The 20,631-nt window shown below is 36.6% G+C and overlaps 1 protein-coding gene across 1 annotated transcript in view; it reads left to right on the forward strand.

Moving 5' to 3' along the window:
• The first annotated feature begins 1,423 nt into the window (after positions 1-1,423).
• LOC105039459 (squamosa promoter-binding-like protein 17) overlaps positions 1,424-20,631 on the forward strand; it is a 41,617-nt gene continuing 22,409 nt past the window's right edge. The window contains exons 1-3 of the mRNA XM_073246360.1: positions 1,424-1,635; positions 2,866-3,020; positions 16,252-16,392. The gene's annotated coding sequence lies outside the window, so the exon portion shown is untranslated. The remainder of the gene's footprint in view (positions 1,636-2,865; positions 3,021-16,251; positions 16,393-20,631) is intronic.

Below are 20,631 nucleotides of genomic sequence, written 5' to 3' on the forward strand. Positions count from 1 at the left end.
ATTTTTGTACGACTCACATCCCGTGCGGTCCAACTCACGCGTGGAGCGTCCCGCCGTCCTTCGAGTTTTACACGTAAAAGCGTCCGTCTACGCGACATCGCATCCCATGGTGGCGGATAAAACGCTCCACGCCGGGAACGGCAATAAAATCCAAGGAGATAATATTACGTGAGATATTATTTTTTTTGATTTATGAATTTTATAATTTTATTTTTTAAAAAATATTTTATATAAAAAATATTTTTTTATAAATATAATTTTTTTTTGACTCACAATCATTGTGGGATTATTAGTACTCTCTACATTATTAGAACTACAACGGAGTCCTTCAGTCGAGAAGGACTCCGATATGTATAGTCCGAGGAGTCCCACATAATCCAAACAGAATCGAGATGTCTTATATGAGAAGAATTTTTTTCTCTTTATAAACGTGAGTCCCTCTTGACTAACAATCGATATGGGATTATTGGTGCTCTCCATATTATTATTAGAACCACAATAATATATATTTTATTGATTATCATCTACTAGTTAAATCTTAATTTATTTATAAAAAAATATTCTAATCAAATAAAAATTAAAAAATATTCATACAATTACAAGATACATCAATATAATTATTATTTTGATATATTTTAAATTTAAATTTGAATTTCAAATATTAGCTATTAATAGTAGGTTTAATTGCTGTTTAAGTCTTTTTGAAAGTTGGAGCTTAGATGTATTTTTTTAAAATTATATTTTTATTTTTATTTACTTCAAAAATATTAGAATTAAGTATTATTGTTGATTGTCTTAGTATGTTAAATTTATATTATATTTAAATTTTATTTAAATTAAATGTGGAACTAAGTATTGTTGAACTAAGTGTTGTAAAATTTTATTTACTCAAAGCAGTTTAAATTTTATTTTGATTGAATATGGAACTAAGTATTGTTTAATTTTATTTGTTTAAGGTACATGTATGATTTGTAGAATGATAGTATAGTTTTAAATTTGATAAAAAAAAAAAAGTTCAATGTGATTCAAGTGGGTTCGGACTGGATAAATCTGAATTACTCGATATTTGATTGAGATTGATTTGAATAAAAAAAATCCAATCCTGATAATATTTGAGCTGAATTTAGGTAGATTATTAGGTATTTAAATTTGAATTTGAATAGATAAAAATTTATCTTGAATCTGATCCGATGCCATCTTTACTCTTCTCAATTCTATAAATAAATGTTCGTTGCAATGATAATACTATTTCAAATTTATAATAAATTAATCAAAAATCGAAAATGAATGGATAGTGTGAAGCATCATCGTGGGAATCGATGAAATGTAAGTATTCTTCCTGATATAACCTATCACCGCGCGCGTGCGCGCGTTCCGCACCGCGCGCGGTGCACAAAGAATTTTCTCTTACTTCAGTTCCGCGGGCCCATGCCCTGATGAGCGATGCCCATCTTTCTCGAGGGAGCCATCTCCCTCTTTCCCGCTTTCGAAACCGGAGGCGGACGGGTTTCTTTTCTTCTTCCTTCTCCTCGAACCTCCAATCTCATTCATGACCAAACTGATCGATTTCCTCCGTCCGCCGGAGAGGAATCACTGTCGTCGTAAGCATACGAGGGTCCTCTTCTTTTCTTTGGGGTATGAGTTCTTGATCTTCTCCTCTGATCTTGGTGCTTCTTTAGATCTATCGCAAGAAAACATCCTCCTCAGTATCAGTTCTTTCCCTTCTCCTTCGATCGTTCTTTTATGCCTTTTGAGATCGTTCTTGAGATGATTTTCAAGAAAATTTAGGTCTTCGGCTTAGGATTTCAGTAGATGTTCTTTTATTGTTTTTATTTCCCTCTAGATCCATAGCGTTGCTTGAGAAGTTGACGACTTGCAGTTATAGTTAGTCCGTAGGCGATCCAGGCTTTTTTTGAGAGTTTTAAGTGTTTTCTAGATGAACTATTTTGAAAGATATCTTTATGATAGCTTATTTCGAATGGGGTGTCTTGATGGTTTCTTGAACCCTCCTGCAGCTATTTCTAGGGTTTCTCCGTGTGTGATTTTTATCTGCTGGCTTTTGCTTGATATCCAATTAAGGTTTTCTGCGGCAAATGCTTAACCTGATTTAACATCTAGATGTAAGATTTAGTGTTGCAAGAAATCATTTGTTTTATATTCTTGATAACTTTTTGGATTGTGTACTTATTGGAACGTTGCTTTATTGCTGTGATCGCTGATCTAGTGTTATCACTAGCTGTTGATCTGTTAATGAAGTTTTGCTTTCTAGGGATCACAGATACAGAAATACACATGGCCGCTCGATTTTATGCATGCTCATGTCTGTGTCAGTTTGTTTGTAGCACTAGTGGTCCTAGAACGTCTGATATTGTGTCAATTTTTTGCTGATAGCCTGATATTGTGAAATATTGTGTTGGTTGTGTTTCTTTAATCATCTGATCTTTTTCGCAACTGCATTTTTGGTCATCATAAATTGTTATTCTGTTTTGTCATCCTCTAACTTTTATTTTTTCATATCATTTAATCTTCAACCAACTTGGCTTCCACAATATTTTGTATCAAATTATAGAAGCTAGACTGCTTATGTATTTTAACAAAAATGGTAAGAAACAATGGAGGTCCTCAGTCAAAGCCAAGCCAACATTGTTGTAGTCCGATGTTAAGTCACAGTCTACGAGTTTTCAAGTAAATTTTAGATATCAGTATTTGGACTGTTTTCAGCCATTCAATAGTAGTGTCCATATTTAGCAGTTAAATTACAACTCACCCACAGCTATCTTTAATTTGATTTCATTCAGACAGGTAAAATTTAGATCAGTATTAGACATCTCAATCTTCTGTGTTTCTTGTAATTTCTTGCATTAGCTTGTGATATTGAGGGCAGTGAGAATCAAAGACAAAGTAGCTGTCGGAGGAGATTGAGGGCATGGTAGACAAAAGCCCAGATTGACTCAAAGATAGCAGAAAAGAAGCAGAGGAAGCTCTCCACATTGGAGAAAGGATTTTCTACCCTTTCACAGGTCATCATTTCTAAGATACCCGAAGAATGTTTATGCAACCAATTCTATACTCTCAATATGCATGTATTTGGATAGTTTCTGCGATGGTTCTTCTTTACATTGCTGAGGTATTATTCATTTGTATATAGTCTAAGTGATCTAATGTGGTATGTAATGTTTAGATATCGAAGTAAGCTTTCATATGAGACTCATGAAAGAATAATGCCTTACAAGCCAATCGCATACGGGATGCGATAGGATGTTTTCTGTAATTTATCTTTCAGACTCATATAATTGACATTAATTTATTAATAAAATAGGTATTTTTGATTCATTATATGCTGCATCTTATTGTTTTTAAGATTATAATGAACCCTATAGGTCCAGACAATGATTTTAGGGCCGTGATGAGATCACGCCAGTGAGACCTAAATCTTTGATAGCCATAACCTAAAATATTCCTAGTCGTTGGTTCATTGAGTTGGGAATCAATGATACTGGTAAAACTGGCATGTCCTATGTATGCTCAGAAATGAGGGTGGTTGATCTCACAACCACTTGTGTAGTGACACTAATGCAAGGATATGGGTGCTCATTAGAGAATTAGTTCATTGAATAGACCTGCGAGAGAACATCAGATGGAGTCTTATTTACATGTCAACTGATGATTCTCTAATGGAAGTTGTGTAAGTGATCCTTTGACCTGAGATCACTATGGTATCTTGTGTACATGGATGCATATTTTGGTTCACTTTGTAACTTGATTTTTTGATCCTTGTATGGGATGTTTTGGATGTGGCAAAATGTGCATGGAGATTGTGAGTGATCAATAAGTGATCAGTCACTCCTAATAAGGAGAGCGAACATCCTATGTAATCTCATAGGTCGGTGATTTTGGAAGTCTTTGGCCAAAACAGGATGATAATTAGAAAAAGATTTTTAATGTATCATCAACTAAATCATCGCCTTCTGATCGAGATACATAAAGATAAGTGATTGGATTTGACATATTTCTATGCCCACAACTCATTTGGGATGTTGTTTGACTGAAGGATTGAATTACATGGTAATTTGTCACTGAAGGATATTTTGATAATTTTTCATCAAAATTTCAAATCTTCCGGATAGTCATGACATGTTGCTAGATGTCCATCTTGACTTGTGGACTCGTCAGAATTAAAAGAGTTTAATTCTGAAATCAATTAGGAAGAGTCTTAGTCGATTGGGACTTTTCGGATGACCTCGGATTAGGATTACGTCGAAAGTCTTGATCCACTGCTAGCTAGATTTGGAATCTAATGGGTCACACACTTTGGGATTTGGCCTTGGTCTGATTTAATTAGAGTTTAATGTAAATTCTAAGGGTTAATTTGATATGCTAGCACATTGTATTAACCCAAGTTCCTAAATTGGTTTAGATCAAAGTGTTTAAGCTAATTTAGACCAGTTGTCTTTGACCTAATAGGATTGGGTCTATCTTGATAGGATTTTTATCCAATTTGAAACAGTTTCAAATAGAGAAGGACTCCTCTGCACCCACCAGATACCATGCCAAAAATAAATGCCGCCCCACTCATTTTAGTGTGTGAAGATGAAGAGTCCTTCATGAAGACTCTTATCTTAACGCATTGCCTTAAATGATCAATCAGAATTTCTATGATTTGTTGCCAATTTAAGATGGGATTTTTGTGGCACACAGAAGAGTGATAGTCCTTCTATGTGAAGGCTCTCTTGTGCCATAATTCCATACGGTGAATTTATTCACTGCGTGAGAAAGTGGAGCACCAAAGATTGGCGCCCCTTGGTCCCATCTCACGTCTCTTGGTCCCTTATATATATGGGACGCCCCATATGGCCTAAGTGCTGAGTTTTTGGATTGAAACCAGAGATAAGTGGCATGTAAATCAGAGAAAAAATTTTGAAAAAAATCTGAGAAAAAGTAAGAAAAAATTGAGTGGCAAAAGTTGTAAAAAGGGTAGTGAGAGAACTAGCAAGTGTTGCTAGTGTGTCCTAGGATTTGGTTTTTTCTGTGTTGGAGCCAAAAATCAAATTTTAAGTTATGAAACATTCGAAGAGTATCTTCTTGGTGTGATCCTGGTGGCAAATTTGAAGGCGACTGGGCTTTGACGTGATCATTCCTTGAGTTCAAAGCTAGCAGTGTTCTTGAAAAGACAAGGCTGCGATGGCGCACCGATTAGGAAGGACCTTGGTCAACTTTCGTGTGGATCACCATTGGAGGGCTTCTACTTTGGAGTCTCATGGAGATCACCAACATGCCACATTGTCATTTTGGTAAAATTAAAAATTCTATCTCTTTTTGCTTGTTTGTTTTGTTTTGATCGACATCGGCAAGGTGATTCTAGAGTTTGGATTTTGGCTCGATAGTTTTATGTGTTAAAGCTATTGACTTGTTCGGTTTAAAATTTTAAAAATCACTTTCCGCTGCGTGACCGGAACCCAACAGTGGTATCAGAGCCATCCTTATCTGATTCGATCAAACAAGTGCAAAGTAGTAGCATAGAATTATTTTTGTTCATATATTGCCGAGAATATTGCTTTGATTTTTAGCATCAATCTTTAAAATAAAAAAATATATTTTGGACTTTATATGTACCATGATTTTAAATTTTAGTTATTAAAATTATGAATTTGTGATAATTTGAAATTTATATTATCATGATAATGTGATGCTTAAATCGATACATGGTTAAGGGTGTTATGCATGCCTAATATAATTAGGGGTTGCTTTATTATTTCAATTTTGCTTGTCATATGTTATGACTTGAATTGCATCCTTATATGATTTTTGGCATAATTATATGATTGCTATTGTGATTTGTGATTACATGTCGAATTGCATAATATGTAAAGTATATTTTATGTAGTCGTAGTTAGGATGTGCCGAGACCAGTTCAAAGATTCTCTTAAAAATTATATTAAGTTGTAATATTGGGATTCACTTTCAAATTAAAAGTCGAATTCTTTTGACTAATTGGTGTCAAGGAAAGTATGAAAGGTGGTTTTCTAATTAGGTCCGTATGCTGGCCTGGCCAACTTTGTTGGTGTCTAGGAAAAGCTACGGGGAGCCTCCCACCTACTGACCTGGCCAATTTGGTCTTTTTGAATTTCGGACTTAGATTGTTTAGTGATGTAGACATTACAAGGGCCTCAAGATCTTAGTGAGCTTGTTGTGCCATCCACAAGGCTTACTATAGAAATTGATATGATATTGACCTAGTACATTTTGATGCTTATGGCATATTTTGAATAGTATTGTTTTGTTGTGCTATCCACAAGGACAGTATTGTTTAAGTATAACTATATGTGATTGAAGGATCAACTTAATTAGAACACTATAGTTTGTTGTACTATCTACAAGGCTATATGTGATCTAGAGGGCCAGAGAGAAAAATGTTGAGAATTGTAGAGGTACAATTGATAAAAAGTTATCTACTCTTGAACTCATGAATACTTATTGTGCTATCCACAAGGTGTTTGTGAGGAATAGGGATCTCAATCTCATTAAGAAACATTAGTATATTTCTCGATTTTCATACTTGAGGGCTATAAAGTTTGATAAAATAGTGGGAGACACCAATAGATAAAAGTCCTAATCTAGTTGTGCATGTCATTATGAGTTGTCCGCTTATATTGTGTTCTTGTTATTATAAATTAACTACACATATGGCATCCTTACTGTCACTTAGAGGCATATTAGATGCAAACAAATTGATCGGACCTAACTATGTGGACTGGTTAAGAAACTTGAGAATTGTTCTCATTCAGAAGAAAGTCTCCTACTTTCTGGATACACCTGCATCAGATTCACTGGGAGAAGATGCTTTCGAAGAGGAAAGGGCTACACACAAGATGTGAAAAGATGACAGTGTGACTGTTAAATGCATCATGCTTGCCTCCATGAGCAACGAGTTTCAGAGGCAGCATGAGAATATGGATGTTCCCTCTATACTCCTTAATTTTAAGGAGTTATATGGGGAACAAAGTCGAACTGCTCGATATGAGATATCAAAGCAGTTGTTCTGTGCCTGCATGACTGAAGGCACCTCTGTGCAAACGCATATCCTAGAGATGATTGATTTGATCACTCGTTTGGGACAGCTGGGCTTTGCCATGGATGGTGAACTAAGCCAGGATTTGATCCTGCAGTCTCTTCCTGACTCTTTCTCAATTTGTTATAAATTACCATATGAATAAACTGAACATCAGCCTGTTAGAGCTGCTGAACATATTGAAAACAGCAGAGAGTCATTTCAAGGGTGAAAAGGCTTCGGTACATCTTGTCAATAAGATCAATAAGAAGAAAGCGAAGAAGGATTCTAAGAAAAAGATGAACTCTAAGGCTGGCATCTCCAAGAAGAAGACGAAGAAGGTCTCCACCAAAAATACTTACTATCACTGTGGCAAGGAGGGCCACTAGAAGAGGAATTGCAAGGATTATCTTGCAACTGTGAAACCGACAAACGTTGCCAAAGGTTTGTATATGATACAAACTAACTTATCATTAAGTACATTTTCAGATTCTTGGGTATTAGATACTGCCTGTGGTTTACACCTTTGCAAATCGTTGCAGGGTCTATAGAAAATAAAGAGTCTGAATAAAGGTGACTTCGAGCTGTTCGGCATTAGTGGAGAGTTCATTCAGGCCAAAGCCGTAGGAATCAGAATTTTGAAGTTATCTTCGGATAAAGTTTTGGAACTCAAGACCTGTTATTATATCTCTAATGCCATTAGAAATATTATTTCTGTACCATTGTTGTTGGAACAAGGTTTTGAATAAAAATAAAGAACAATGATTGTTCTATATATTTTTCTAACGAATATTATGAAAGTGCTTTTGTTGATAATGATCTTTTGTTTTTTTCACTTAATGATAAAGTACTTCATATTGATAATATGAAGAAAAGAAAGAGAGAGGATGTGAACGTCACATACCTCTGGCATTACCGACTTGGCTATATAAATGAGTCAAGAATTAACAAGTTATACAAAGATAAATTCTTTGATCCTTATGATTATGAATCATATGGAACTTGTGAATCTTGTCTCATAGAAAAAATGACCAAGACTCCATTTATTGGACATGGAGAAAGATCAAGTGACATATTGGATCTTGTACATACTGATGTTTGTGATCCAATATCGATTCAAGCCAGAGGTGGATACTTTTACTTCATCACGTTTACTGATGATAGGTCTAGGTTTGGATATATGTATTTAATGAAATACAAATCCGAAGTTTTGACAAATTTAAAGAGTATCAAAGAATGGTTGAAAAACAAACTGGTAAAAGTATTAAAGTTCTTCGATCTGATCGAGGAGAAGAATACTTGTCTAGTGAGTTTCTCGATTATTTAAAACAAAATAGAATACTCTCTCAATGGACACCTCTTTATACTCCACAATGAAATGAAATTGCAGAAAGGAGGAATCGCACCTTATTAGACATGGTGCGGTCCATGATGTGTTTCATGGATCTTCTGATATCCTTCTGGGATATGCTCTCGAGGCCACAGCGTATGTCCTAAATAAAGTGCTTTCTAAATCTGTTTTTAGCACTCCATATGAAATATAGAAAGAAAAAAGATCCAATCTTAAGTATCTTAAGATTTGGAATTGTCCGGCTTATGTAAAAAATGTTGATGAACATAAGCTGGATGCTAGATCAGAAAAATACAGATTTGTAGGTTATCCCAAGAAGAATATAGGATACCACTTCTATAACTCTATTTAACAAAAAGTATTTGTTAGTAGGCGTGCCATTTTCTTGGAGAAAGAGTTTATCCAAGAAGGAGGCAGTGGGAGGTCCGTTGAACTTGTGGAAGTTCAAAACCTACAATTCATCCAGGATTCACAAAATAGTTCTCAACCAGATGTGCTCATTGTTGAGGTACAGCCACTTCACACACCTCTCCGAAAGTCAAGTAGAGTGCGTAATGTACCACTCAGGTATGGATTTGTCATTGAGAATGACAATACATCCCACATCATTAAGAATGATGATCCCACGACCTATTCGGAAGCTGTTATGAGTAGCGACTCTGACAAATGGCTCAATGTCATGAAATCCGAAATGGACTCCATGTATACCAATCAAGTTTGGACTTTGGTTGATGCGTTTGAGGGTGTGAGCTCAATAGGCTGCAAGTGAGTCTTCAAAAAGAAGATTGGAGTAGATGGCTAGGTAGAGACCTATAAGGTCAGGCTAGTGGCAAAAGATTTCAGACAAAAATAAGGTATTGATTATGAAGAAATCTTTTTGTCGGTAGCCATGCTCAAGTCTATTTGGATAATGCTTGCTATTGCAGCATACCATGACTATGAGATCTGGTAGATGGATGTCAAGACTGCCTTCCTCAATGAAAATCTTGAGAAAAAAATCTATATGACTCAGCCAGAGGGATTTGTCTTTAGTGGGAGAGCAAATCAGGTATGCAAGCTGAATAGATCCATTTATGGATTAAAACAAGCATCGAGGAGCTGGAACATCTGTTTTGATAAGATAGTCAAATCGTTTGGCTTCATCAAAAATATGGATGAACCTTGTATGTACAAGAAGACTAGTGAGAGTGCTATTGTCTCTTGATCTTGTATATGGAGGACATACTGCTCATTAGGAATGATATCCTGATGTTGCAATCGGTTAAGACATGGTTATCACAAAAATTTTTCATGAAAGCTTGGGTAAGGCATCCTATGTACTAGGTATAAGATCTATAGGGATAGATCAAAAAGGATGCTAGGCTTGTCCCAGTCAAAGTACATTGACTTTTTGTTAAAGAGGTTCAACATAGAGGGAAGTAAAAGAGGTTTCTTGCCCATGGGTCATGGCATATAACTCTTTAAGAAGATGTCTCTTAAGACACCTAAAGAGAGAAATAGAATGAGTTCTATTCCTTATACTTCGGTTGTAGGATCAATTATGTATGCTATGTTATATACCAGGCCTGATGTGGTTTATGCCTTAGGCATTGTAAGCAGATTTCAGATTGATCCTGGAGAGCATTATTAGAAAGCTGTGAAAAACATACTCAAGTACTTGAGAAGGATTAGAGATATTTTTTTAATATATAGTGGATCTGATTTAAAACTGGAAGGTTATACTGATTCTTGTTTTCAATCTGATCCGGATAATAGCAAATTTATATCTGGATATGTGTTCACTCTGTATGGTGGTGCAGTAAGTTGAAAAAATTTCAAATAGCAAACTATTGCTGACTCGATCACTGAGGCTGAGTATATTGCTGCTAGTGAGGCTGCTAAGAAGACCGTCTGGATGAAAAAATTCATCACAGAATTGGGTGTGGTTCCAGAGATTGAACAATTAGTGTCCCTTTATTGTGATAATACTGGGACAGTTGCTCAAACCAAAGAACCAAAGTTTTATCATAAATCCAAGCATATCCTAAGACGGTTCCATCTCGTTCGAGAGATAGTCGAAAGACGCGATATGATCGTGGAGCGAGTTGACATCAAGAACAATATAACGGACCCGTTCACTAAAACCTTGTCAATGCAGCAATTTGATCGCCACCTTGATAGCATGGGTATCAAGTATAGGGGCGATTGACTTTAGTGCAAGTGAGAGATTGAAAGAATAATGCCTTACAAGCCAATCACATACGGAATACGATAGGATATTTTCTGTAATTTATTTTCCAGACTCATGTAATTGACATTAATTTATTAATAAAATAGATATTTTGATTCATTATATGCTGCATCTTATTGTTTTTAAGATTATAATGAACTCCATAGGTCCGGACAATGATTTTAGGACCGTGATGAGATCACGCTAGTAAGACTTAAATCTTTGATAGCCATGATCTAAAATATTCCTAGTCGTTGATTCATTGAGTCGGGGATCAATGATACCGGTAAGACTGGCATGTCCTATGTATGCTCAAAAATGAGGGTGGTTGATCTCACAACCACTTGTGTGGTGACACTAATACAAGGATATGGGTGCTCATTAGAAAATGAGTTCACTGAATAGACTCGCGAGAGAACATCAAATGGAGTTTTATTTACATGTCAACTGATGATTCTCTAGTGGGAGTTGTGTAAGTGATCCTTTGATCTGAGATCGTCATGGTACCTTGTGTACATGGATCCATATTTTGGTTCACTTCTTAACTTGGTTCTTTGATCCTTGTATGGGGTGTTCTGGATGTGGTGAAATGTGCATGAAGATTGTGAGTGATCAATAAGGGATCAGTCACTCCTAATAAGGAGAGCGAATATCCTATGTGATCTCATAGGTCGGTGAGTCTGGAAGTCTTTGGCCAAAGCAGAATGATAATTAGAAATAGATTTCTAATGTATCATCAACTGAATCATCGCCTTCTGATCAAGATACATAAAGATAAGTGATTGTGTTTGACATATTTTTATGCCCACAGTTCATCTGGGATTTTGTTTGACTGAAGGATTGAATTACACGGTAACTTGCCAGTAAAGGGCATTTTGATAATGTTTCATCAAAATTTCAAATCTTTCAGATAGTCATGACACGTTGCTAGACGTCAATTTTGACTTGTGGATTCGTCAGAATTAAAAGAGTTTAATTTTGGAATCAATTAGGAAGAGTTCTAGTTGATTGGGACTCTTCGGGTGACCTAATCTGATTGGATTAGGGTTACGTCGAAAGTTTTGGCCACTGCTGATTAGATTTGAAACCCAATGGATCACACACTTTGGGATTTGGCCTTGGTCTGATTTAATTAGAGTTTAATGTAAATTTTAAGGGTTAATTTGATATGCTAGCACATTGTATTAACCCAAGTTCTTAAATTGATTTAGATCAAAGTGTTTGAGCTAACCTAGACCAGTTGTCTTTGATCTAATGGGATTGGGTCTATCTTGATTGGATTCTTATCCAACTTGAAACAGTTTCAAGTGGAGAAGGACTCCTCTGCGCCCACCAGATGCCATGCCAAAAATAAATGCTGCCCCACTCATTTTAGTGTGTAAAGATGAAGAGTCCTTCATGAAGACTCTTATCTTAACGTGTTGCCTTAAATGATCAACTAGAATTCCTATGATTTGTCGCCAATTTAAGATGGAATTTTTATGGCACGTAGAAGAGGGAGAGTCCTTATGTGTGAAGGCTCTCTTGCGCCAGAATTCTACACGGTGAATTTATTCACCCGTGAGAAAGTGGAGCGCCAAAGGTTGGCGCCCCTTGGTCCCATCTCACGTCTCTTGGTCCCTTATATATATATGGGACGTCCCATATGGCTCAAGTGCTGGGTTTTTGGGTTGAAATCAGAGATAAGTGGCGTGTAAATCAGAGAAAAAATTCTGAAAAAAATTTGAGAAAAAGGCAAGGAAAAATTGAGTAGCAAAAGTTGTAAGAAGGGTGGTGACAGAATTAGCAAGTGTTGCTAATGTGCCATAGAGTTTGGTTTTTCCATGTGTTGGAGTCAAAAATCAAATCCTAGATTGTGAGACATCTGAAGAGTTCTTCTTGACGTGATCCTGGTGGCAAGTTTGGAGGCGACTGGGCTTTGGCGTGATCGTTCCTTGAGTTCAAAGCCGGCAGTGTTCTTGAGAAGACAAGGCTGCGGCAGTGCACCGGTTAGGAAGGATCTTGGCCAACTTCTGTGTGGATCACCGTTGGAGGGTTTCTATTTTGGAGTCTTGTGGAGATCACCAGTGTGCCACATTGTCATTTTGGTGAAAGTAAAAATTCTATCCCTTTTTGCATGTTTGTTTTGTTTTGATCGACATCGGCAAGGTGATTCTAGCGTTTAGATTTCGGCTTGATAGTTTTATGTGCTATTGACTTGTTTGATTTTAAAATTTTAAAAATTACTTTTCGCTGTGTGGCCGGAACCCAACAACTCATAATCCTATGTTGATGCCCACAAAGAATTTTCCAATACCCTTGTACAAAAGAGATCTCACCCAACTGCATGTGTAATGTTTTTATATTTGTAAGCTTAAGTAAAAAATATAAAAAACTGTTGGCAGTGATTGACCTGCGAACATATAGGAAGCAGATCATACTATTGTGTCGGTAGTTGGCTTTTTTTATGTGGAGTAATACCCAGGATTTGAATTCTGGACCTCCTGAAGGCCAAGCCCTTAGGTGTGAGGTGCCAACCAACTGCACTGACAGTTGTTGAGCCTTTCCTCCTCTTGCCCCTGCTTGGGAGAACTCCAATTGGTTAACTATTGCTGATGGATCTTCAATTGTTTGAGCTAGACATATCCTGTAGCCATTTTTGGACACACACACACACACCCCTCAGTTTCTAATAAAGTTCATTTGCGGCAGGCCAATTTTTTGGTCTACAGTTGAAATTAAATGGTTCTATATATTCTTAAACATTTAATTGAGCTGGCCAAAACCAATTTATGTGGTCGAGACTCAAACTAGATTAGTTTATAGGGATGGCAAATCAATCCAAAGACCCCTCATTGCAATTCTTTTCCATCAATTGGATATATTTGCGTTGCTATATAGATTATTAGAGGTTATTCAATTTTAATAACATGGAAAGATCCCTAAATACAATACTTGGCATATAGGGCTTTATAAAGCTGATTTTGAATATTTGAGACAAGGTTAGATTGATAGTGATTGTGGTAACCCATTAAGTGGAGCGAACAAAAGAATAGAATTAGTAACTAAGTAGCGAAAAAATAACACTAAAAGCAATCAAAAATTAGTGGCTGTTAATCTAGTAGAAGCAAGTGTAAACGGAGCATGAGTGGGTGTTTGAAGAAATTGAATGGTTTCAATTAAAGGGTAGGAAAATCAAATAACTACTTTGGTCCAAAAAAATCCCATTTAGATGGACATGTAAGGATTAGATAAATCTCAATAAATAAAAAAAAAAACTTGCATGCGGGTACACATACATAACGGACAACAAGGTTTTAAATACTAGTACTTAATCCCACACTGTGGAATGGTATGGTATTAGCACTGACAATACGTGCCAAAGCAATAGCTTAAAAAATGAAAAACCATTGGTACACATCATTATGGTTGGCGTGGTGTTGTAGATGCATGCCAATACACATTAGTATCAACCAGTTCATCCTAGTACATGGGGTTTCAGCATCCTGGTGCTCATACCATTGCCGATGTCATATCAGAATGTTATGGAAATAATTGGAGTGTCTCATTCCAGCAGTTTTTGAAACTATGATGAAAAAGTACTTGCTGACTATTAATTTTTTGCCCTTTTGAAGCGAAAATCACCTAACAGGTGTCCAAGCATGAGGAAATAAGGGATTTGCTTGGTGTTTTGATCTGATCAAGAGAGAGAAAGAAGCAATTTCTTTAATGCACTCAACCCAGACCTCTCAAAGAGAATAATAAAAGATGGAAGAATTGTGAAATTAGGGTTCCATGTCCCCTTTTCTTTCATTAATGATACAAAATTGAGCCACAATGCCTCTATTTAACTAGTAGAGAATTCATACCGAAATTCCTCTTCCAGTTCAAAGATGTTGTGCCTCTCCTAAAATAGCCATTACTAGTGGACATAATAATCAAAAAGTTAAAAATCCTCCTGGACTATTGATCTCAACTCCTACATCAATTTTTCCTTCAGTCATTTTGTCTTATTCTTCCCAAATAGAGTTATGACCAGTCAAGTATTTTTCTAAAAGCAAACTTTTACTCTGACTAGCCTTTTATAAGGCTAGATGCCATCATAGGTTCCCAACCCCATTGCCACATATGTTGCATTTTTTAGGGGTGGATGATGGTCCATAGTAGGAGGAGTGATTCCCTTGGATCATGTTTTGTTTCATTTTTTTCAGAAACTGGAGGCTTTGGATCTTCATCTCTACCTAAGGTAGCCTATAGAAAGTAGAAAGCTCTCATGATGTCAATGGTTAACGGGGTATACATGGAATGTGAATTTTTCAGAGCAGCAATAATTCATGAAAGCTTCTAATTCATAAGGAGTAATTCACCTAGAAAACAGACTCCAATTGCTTGGAGCAATTCATGTTACCACTGTGCAAATCAAAATTGCTTCTCTTAAATCAGATAAATTGAATAATGACCTCTACTTCATATGATTGCCAATATATACTAAAGGAACAAAGAAATGATCCCAAAATGACACTAAAAATCCAAATCATGAGCAAACATATTATTTGTGAGCTAGCTGAAATGGACTCGTTTCAGCAAAACTTAGTAGAACCTTGATCATTGATGTTCTGGCTATGGTCACCTATTTGTGATATCCCTGCGTTAAGGATGATGTGTGCATCACATTGCAACAGTCAGACAGACTAATGGAGTTCAACAATTATCATGGCAATCTTGGACGACCATGATGATTAGGGTATATTATGGTATCATGTCACTTTGTGTTTGTCTGCTTTATCATCTTTATTTGGGACTCATCTTTTCCCCAGGCCTCTGCTTGATACTCATCTATACTATATGTAAATTGCTAGTAAATTCTGTCCAGAAAAAAATACAATCTTTGTTTTTTTTTTTTTTTGAGTGAATCCCGGCTATGTGAATATAAGCTGTGAGAAACTCTCTCCTAATTTTAGTAATAATTTTATGGCCATCAAAATATTGGAGACACACTCAGTTTAATAATATATTTCTACCTATGTGACTGCTGTGCTCCACTAATCACAATCTAAAGATCCATAGGTCATGATCCAACAATTTTTTATGAGAAAGGATTAGAGCTGTGCCCTTCCTGGTCTGATTAGTTCTTTCTTTCTTTCTTTTTCCTTTTTGGGTGTGTGTGTGTGTGTGTGTGGTGGTGGTGGGCAGAAGGGGAGGGTAAACAGTCCTGTAAATTTTAGAGATGCAGGCATAGCCATTCTGCATATGTGATGGATTATCTACATAGAATCAAATTTGCCTTAAATAATAGAATCCTGGTTATATATGGGTTGTTTATGTCGGAGATTCTCATTCCACTGGACCTACACTTCCTTTCACATATCTCTATCAAGCAGCCAACACTTCAGTTTGATTTGATGTTTGTGTTCTGTTCCTATTCTTAGTTATTGTTAGGTCCATCTCTCTTATTTGATCCTTCCCTTTCCTGTTTTATTTCTTTGCTTTATGCATGTATACATGAATTGATAATTTAACATCTTGATTCTTTGTTTATTGATCTATTGTATCCGATTATTTATTTTGATCTTTTGTGCTATTCATCATTATACATATTAATAATTTTACAAGATTGAACTGCTTGTGACAAGTTTTTTCATGTTTATTCTTGAAATGTCCTAGCATGATGTAAAAGCAGGTATTGACCCATGGAATATCCCAGCTATGTTGAGGTAGGAGAACTCATATAGCGGAGTATTAGACAGACCCCAAATTCTTGATATATATATTCCCTAAAGCCAGGTGCACATTAACATAGGACGGGTAAGTTCCTGTGATCCTAACCTTTTCAATGATTATCTCATTACTTATTTTCTTCCTATTTATTTCTGTTTATTTATGATTTTAGTTTTCATTATAATATGATTTGGGATTTTATGATGTTACATTTTTTGCTGTGAAAAGTTCAAGTCCAGTACTTGACCTTATAGGGTGAAAGACTTTTATGTTACAGTGTCCCCCTACATGTGCATTTGCACGTTTTAAATAACACTCTTAAGTAATTTTCTGTCAAAAGGAATCCGAGCCTTTGGATGTTTCTAGTTCAATACCGACCATCCAAACCTTATTTAATTGTGTGACCCTGCAATTCCTCGCTACATGGAAGCCCCGCTACATCTTGGCAAGTGTCTCCTGATGATGTCAAACGAAAGGTACTTTTGTGTTTTACTTAGAGAGGGCACTTGAATTTGTTATTATGTGGATGATTCAACTTCCAGTTTAGGAACGGTGATGATGATGATGTGGATGAATCAAAGGGAATAACATTCCTATTTTAGTGAGAAATCAAAGCATGTTCCTTAACTTCCAAAAAAAAAAAAAAAAGAAAAAGAAAAAGGAGAATCCTGAACACTTGAACGAGAAACCCGTGGAAAAACAAAAACACATTGCAAATCTAGTGTCCGGCTGCAAGATTCAAGAGTACATCAGAATTCTTTATCAATTTCTCCTCAATCAATAATCCCTAAAACAAATTTTGCATTTTTTTTACAAACACTGTATATGATGGTTACTGAAAACCATCACACTGGATGACTATTGAAAAGAAAAAACTGCTAAGGATAACCTCTTCTTAAATTTCAAATTTTAATCTTTTTTTAATCTTTAATTTGTTATGACTTAAATACTAAGTTTTTGTGGCCTTTAGACTTAAGAGTGTATAGTCATGGCCATCTAAATTTCCTGATCTGGTTGATTCCCTATGACTTTACCTATGAATTTTTCCAATATCACTTATTGCAGGTAGAGACCAATTTGCTACTTCTGATCATGCTGCACACTGTGCCAATAATTGTACCATATAGATGCTCTTAATCTTTATATTTAGGTTGATGTCATTGAAATGGCCAATTGCATTGAAATCCAGTGGACAGTATATGCCTACATGCGGAAACTAAGATGTAGTGTTGAATTTCCGAGTCAACTTGTGAGGTTAGTTGGTTTCAAAGCCAGTTGGATCATTCATGCCTCCTTCCAAAGCACGCAAGGTCTAGTTCCTTTGTGACTGTGTATATTTGCATATATGTTTACTAGTCTTTGATCAAGTACTGCTGGCTGCTTTCTGACATATAGATATCCTACTGATCTGTGAATCAATTAATTACTAGGGGTGCAAATGGGTCGGATCAAACTGAGTCATAAGTGACCCCAACTCAATCCGATTTTTTGATCGGGTCTTGATATTGGACCCAGACCCAGCCTAATAGAAGATCGGGTTGGGTCGTTGATCAAATTTTTTGACCCAATGGGTCATTCGAGTCGGATCAGGTCCATGGATAATTTGGCCTTAATCCATAAAATATGGGTCTGGTTAGGATCCGGATCGGATCTAGGTCAGATCATAGATCAAATTAACCAACAGGCAATAGCTATAGCTATTCAATCAACTTCCATGAGTGGAGTTGAAGTTGATCTCATAAGTTTACCACCCAATGACACTTGCGATGTATCATGATCTTTGAAGTGGTCATTAATATGTGACAATTACGTCTAAGAAAAACTGCCAAGATGTACCTTATGTCCATATGGAAGCCAAGTGGATGTGAGCTCCCAAGATTAGTCATGGGATACAATTGAAAGTGAAATATCTATTTCCTGCTAATCGTCTAAATTTTTTGAGCTGGAAACATTGTTATGTTTGATACAAAGGATTTCTTATGGAGGTGGAAAGGAAGATAATATTTGTTGGGGACTCCATCAGTTTGAACTAATGGGTGCTGCTCAATTGTGGAGATTGAAAGGAAAGAAGATGATGTTGTCGGTAATTTGTGCCCAGCCTATGCTAATATATAATGGTTTTGGATCATATAATGGGTTTTGGTCAGATCAGATCATTGAGCATAAGATCCATATAAATCCAAAAATTTAAGTGGGTTGGATCGGGTCAGGTTAGATCAAAATTCAGTAAATCCGGACCTGACCCAGAAAATAGAATGGGTCCAATTTTAGAATCTGACCTAGATCCGTGGGTCCTTTTAAATGGTTCGGGTCGGATCTCCACGGGTCGGATCATGGATCAACTTGACCTATTTGCAGCCTTATTCATCATGTCCCTTATCTGTATTTTGCATTTGAGCCCCAATATTGACTATATGACTTGACCCACCTTCTGTCTTATATTGCCAACCATATGACTTGACCCAACTTTTGCCCTAATATTGCTGACGATATGACTTGACCCGACTTCACAGATGTGGAGTCAGGAATACTTTTGGGCATAAACAATTTGCAATTGAAGCTATCCTAATCTATTATCACAGAAATAAATAGGCTACTCATGATCTCCAAGTGTTTTTATGTTAGATAATGTAGGTCATTTTTTTTTATCCATGCATGCCCATTATTCTTTATGTTACATGTTATTAGTCCCAATAACATCTGTAGCCACTAGCCAATCCCTTTTTATAGTGAAGCATTAGCGTGTTATTATTTTATGTAAGGTTTGCTGAACTAGTACTCATACTGACTGACGGTTGGTTCGGTATGGTAATGATATGCAACTAAAGAAGAGAGAGAGGGATGGAGGGGGAAGAGGGAGAAGGAGAGGGGGGAGGGAGGGGGAGAGAGAGAGAGAGGCATATCGAGGGAAAGATGTCACCATTGGCATTAGTTGAGTGAGAGATCGTTCGAACCATCGATCAAGATAGATGGCATTGGCATTGATCAATGAAGAACTCTGGGAGCAAGAGATTAAAAGCGAGAGAGAATCGAGGGGGAGGGATAATCAAAGAGAAGCTTTAAAAGGCCACTTGATAGGGCTAGAAATGGACTTGGGCCATCCTGTCTTTGGGTTGGGCTACGAGCCAGGACCTAAAGATTTCAAGTTGGGTTTGGGATTAAATATGAAGCCCATTTGTTTTTTAAGCCGGGCTCGGGTATATCATTGGCCCGGCTCAAGCTTGGCCCCAGCCCAAGCCCAAGCCTAGATAAGACCTGAAATGAAGCTCGATTTTAGGTTTACATAAATCTCAAACCCTTCATCATCCTTAAATCTTTGGGCTCACAATTGTTGAATATTGGTGTTTTCAAGCCTCTATAAAATTTGTTGAAGGTATAATAGTTGGATGCGATGCAAGACATCTTAAATGATCAGGATTTGAATTATCAATGAGAAAGCTGTTTGTGATTCAATGGACCGCAGTCCACTCCACAAATTCAGGCCAACCCAATTAGATTCCGGTCGGGCTCGAGGCCAGACTTGGGCCTGGGTTTTCCAAAAATTTTTGAGCCTAAGCTCCACCGATTTTCAGCCTTACTGCTCAATGATTTTATATTAAAAAGAAAAAAAAGACATGATCGAGCCGAATGGCTGAATCATGTCAATTACTGATCGATCTAGTTCGGCTGGTTTGGTGGTTATTAATTCTGTATTACATGTATTTTATTAGCAATTATTTGTTTCTATTCCTCTTATAGTTTAAGGTTCATGCAACTTTTCTAACATGTTGAGTATGACCTTTTTAGATGGAGTGGCATGCAAAGACTAAACGACTCCCAATATGATTGATTTCTAATGCCAAGAGGTGTTGAAGCCGTGTTGAAAGTAGAAGAATGTGTAAGATGTCAATAGATCCGATTGTTAGGGATGGCAGTTGTATAGAGTCAAGTCAGATGTGGGCTGAGTTAGAAAATCCCAAACCTAAACTTAGTCTCGTTATTAAAGAGGAAAGGATTTAAAATCTAAACTTGTATATTTAAAATGCAGATAACCTTACCCGACCTGCTTAACCTGCCTAATCGATAGGTCAGATCGGTCAGGCTATGTTTAGCCCACTGCATCTAATATATCACCTAGTATATTTCATCTATTTGCTAATATATTAAAACATGATTTAGAGGAATAAAAAGGAAAAATAAAATCCTCCACTTACCTAGTTCCTAAAGCTGGATGAACCCGAGCCAATCCAGCTTCTTCTCTGATTTTTCTTATTCGATCTTCGTGAAGCCCATCCCGCTTCGATCGAAATGAAGGTTGGCATCAAGGGGATGAACACCTCCAACATG

This window comes from Elaeis guineensis, chromosome 1 (genome assembly GCF_000442705.2).
Source record: "Elaeis guineensis isolate ETL-2024a chromosome 1, EG11, whole genome shotgun sequence".
Lineage (NCBI taxonomy): Eukaryota > Viridiplantae > Streptophyta > Magnoliopsida > Arecales > Arecaceae > Elaeis > Elaeis guineensis.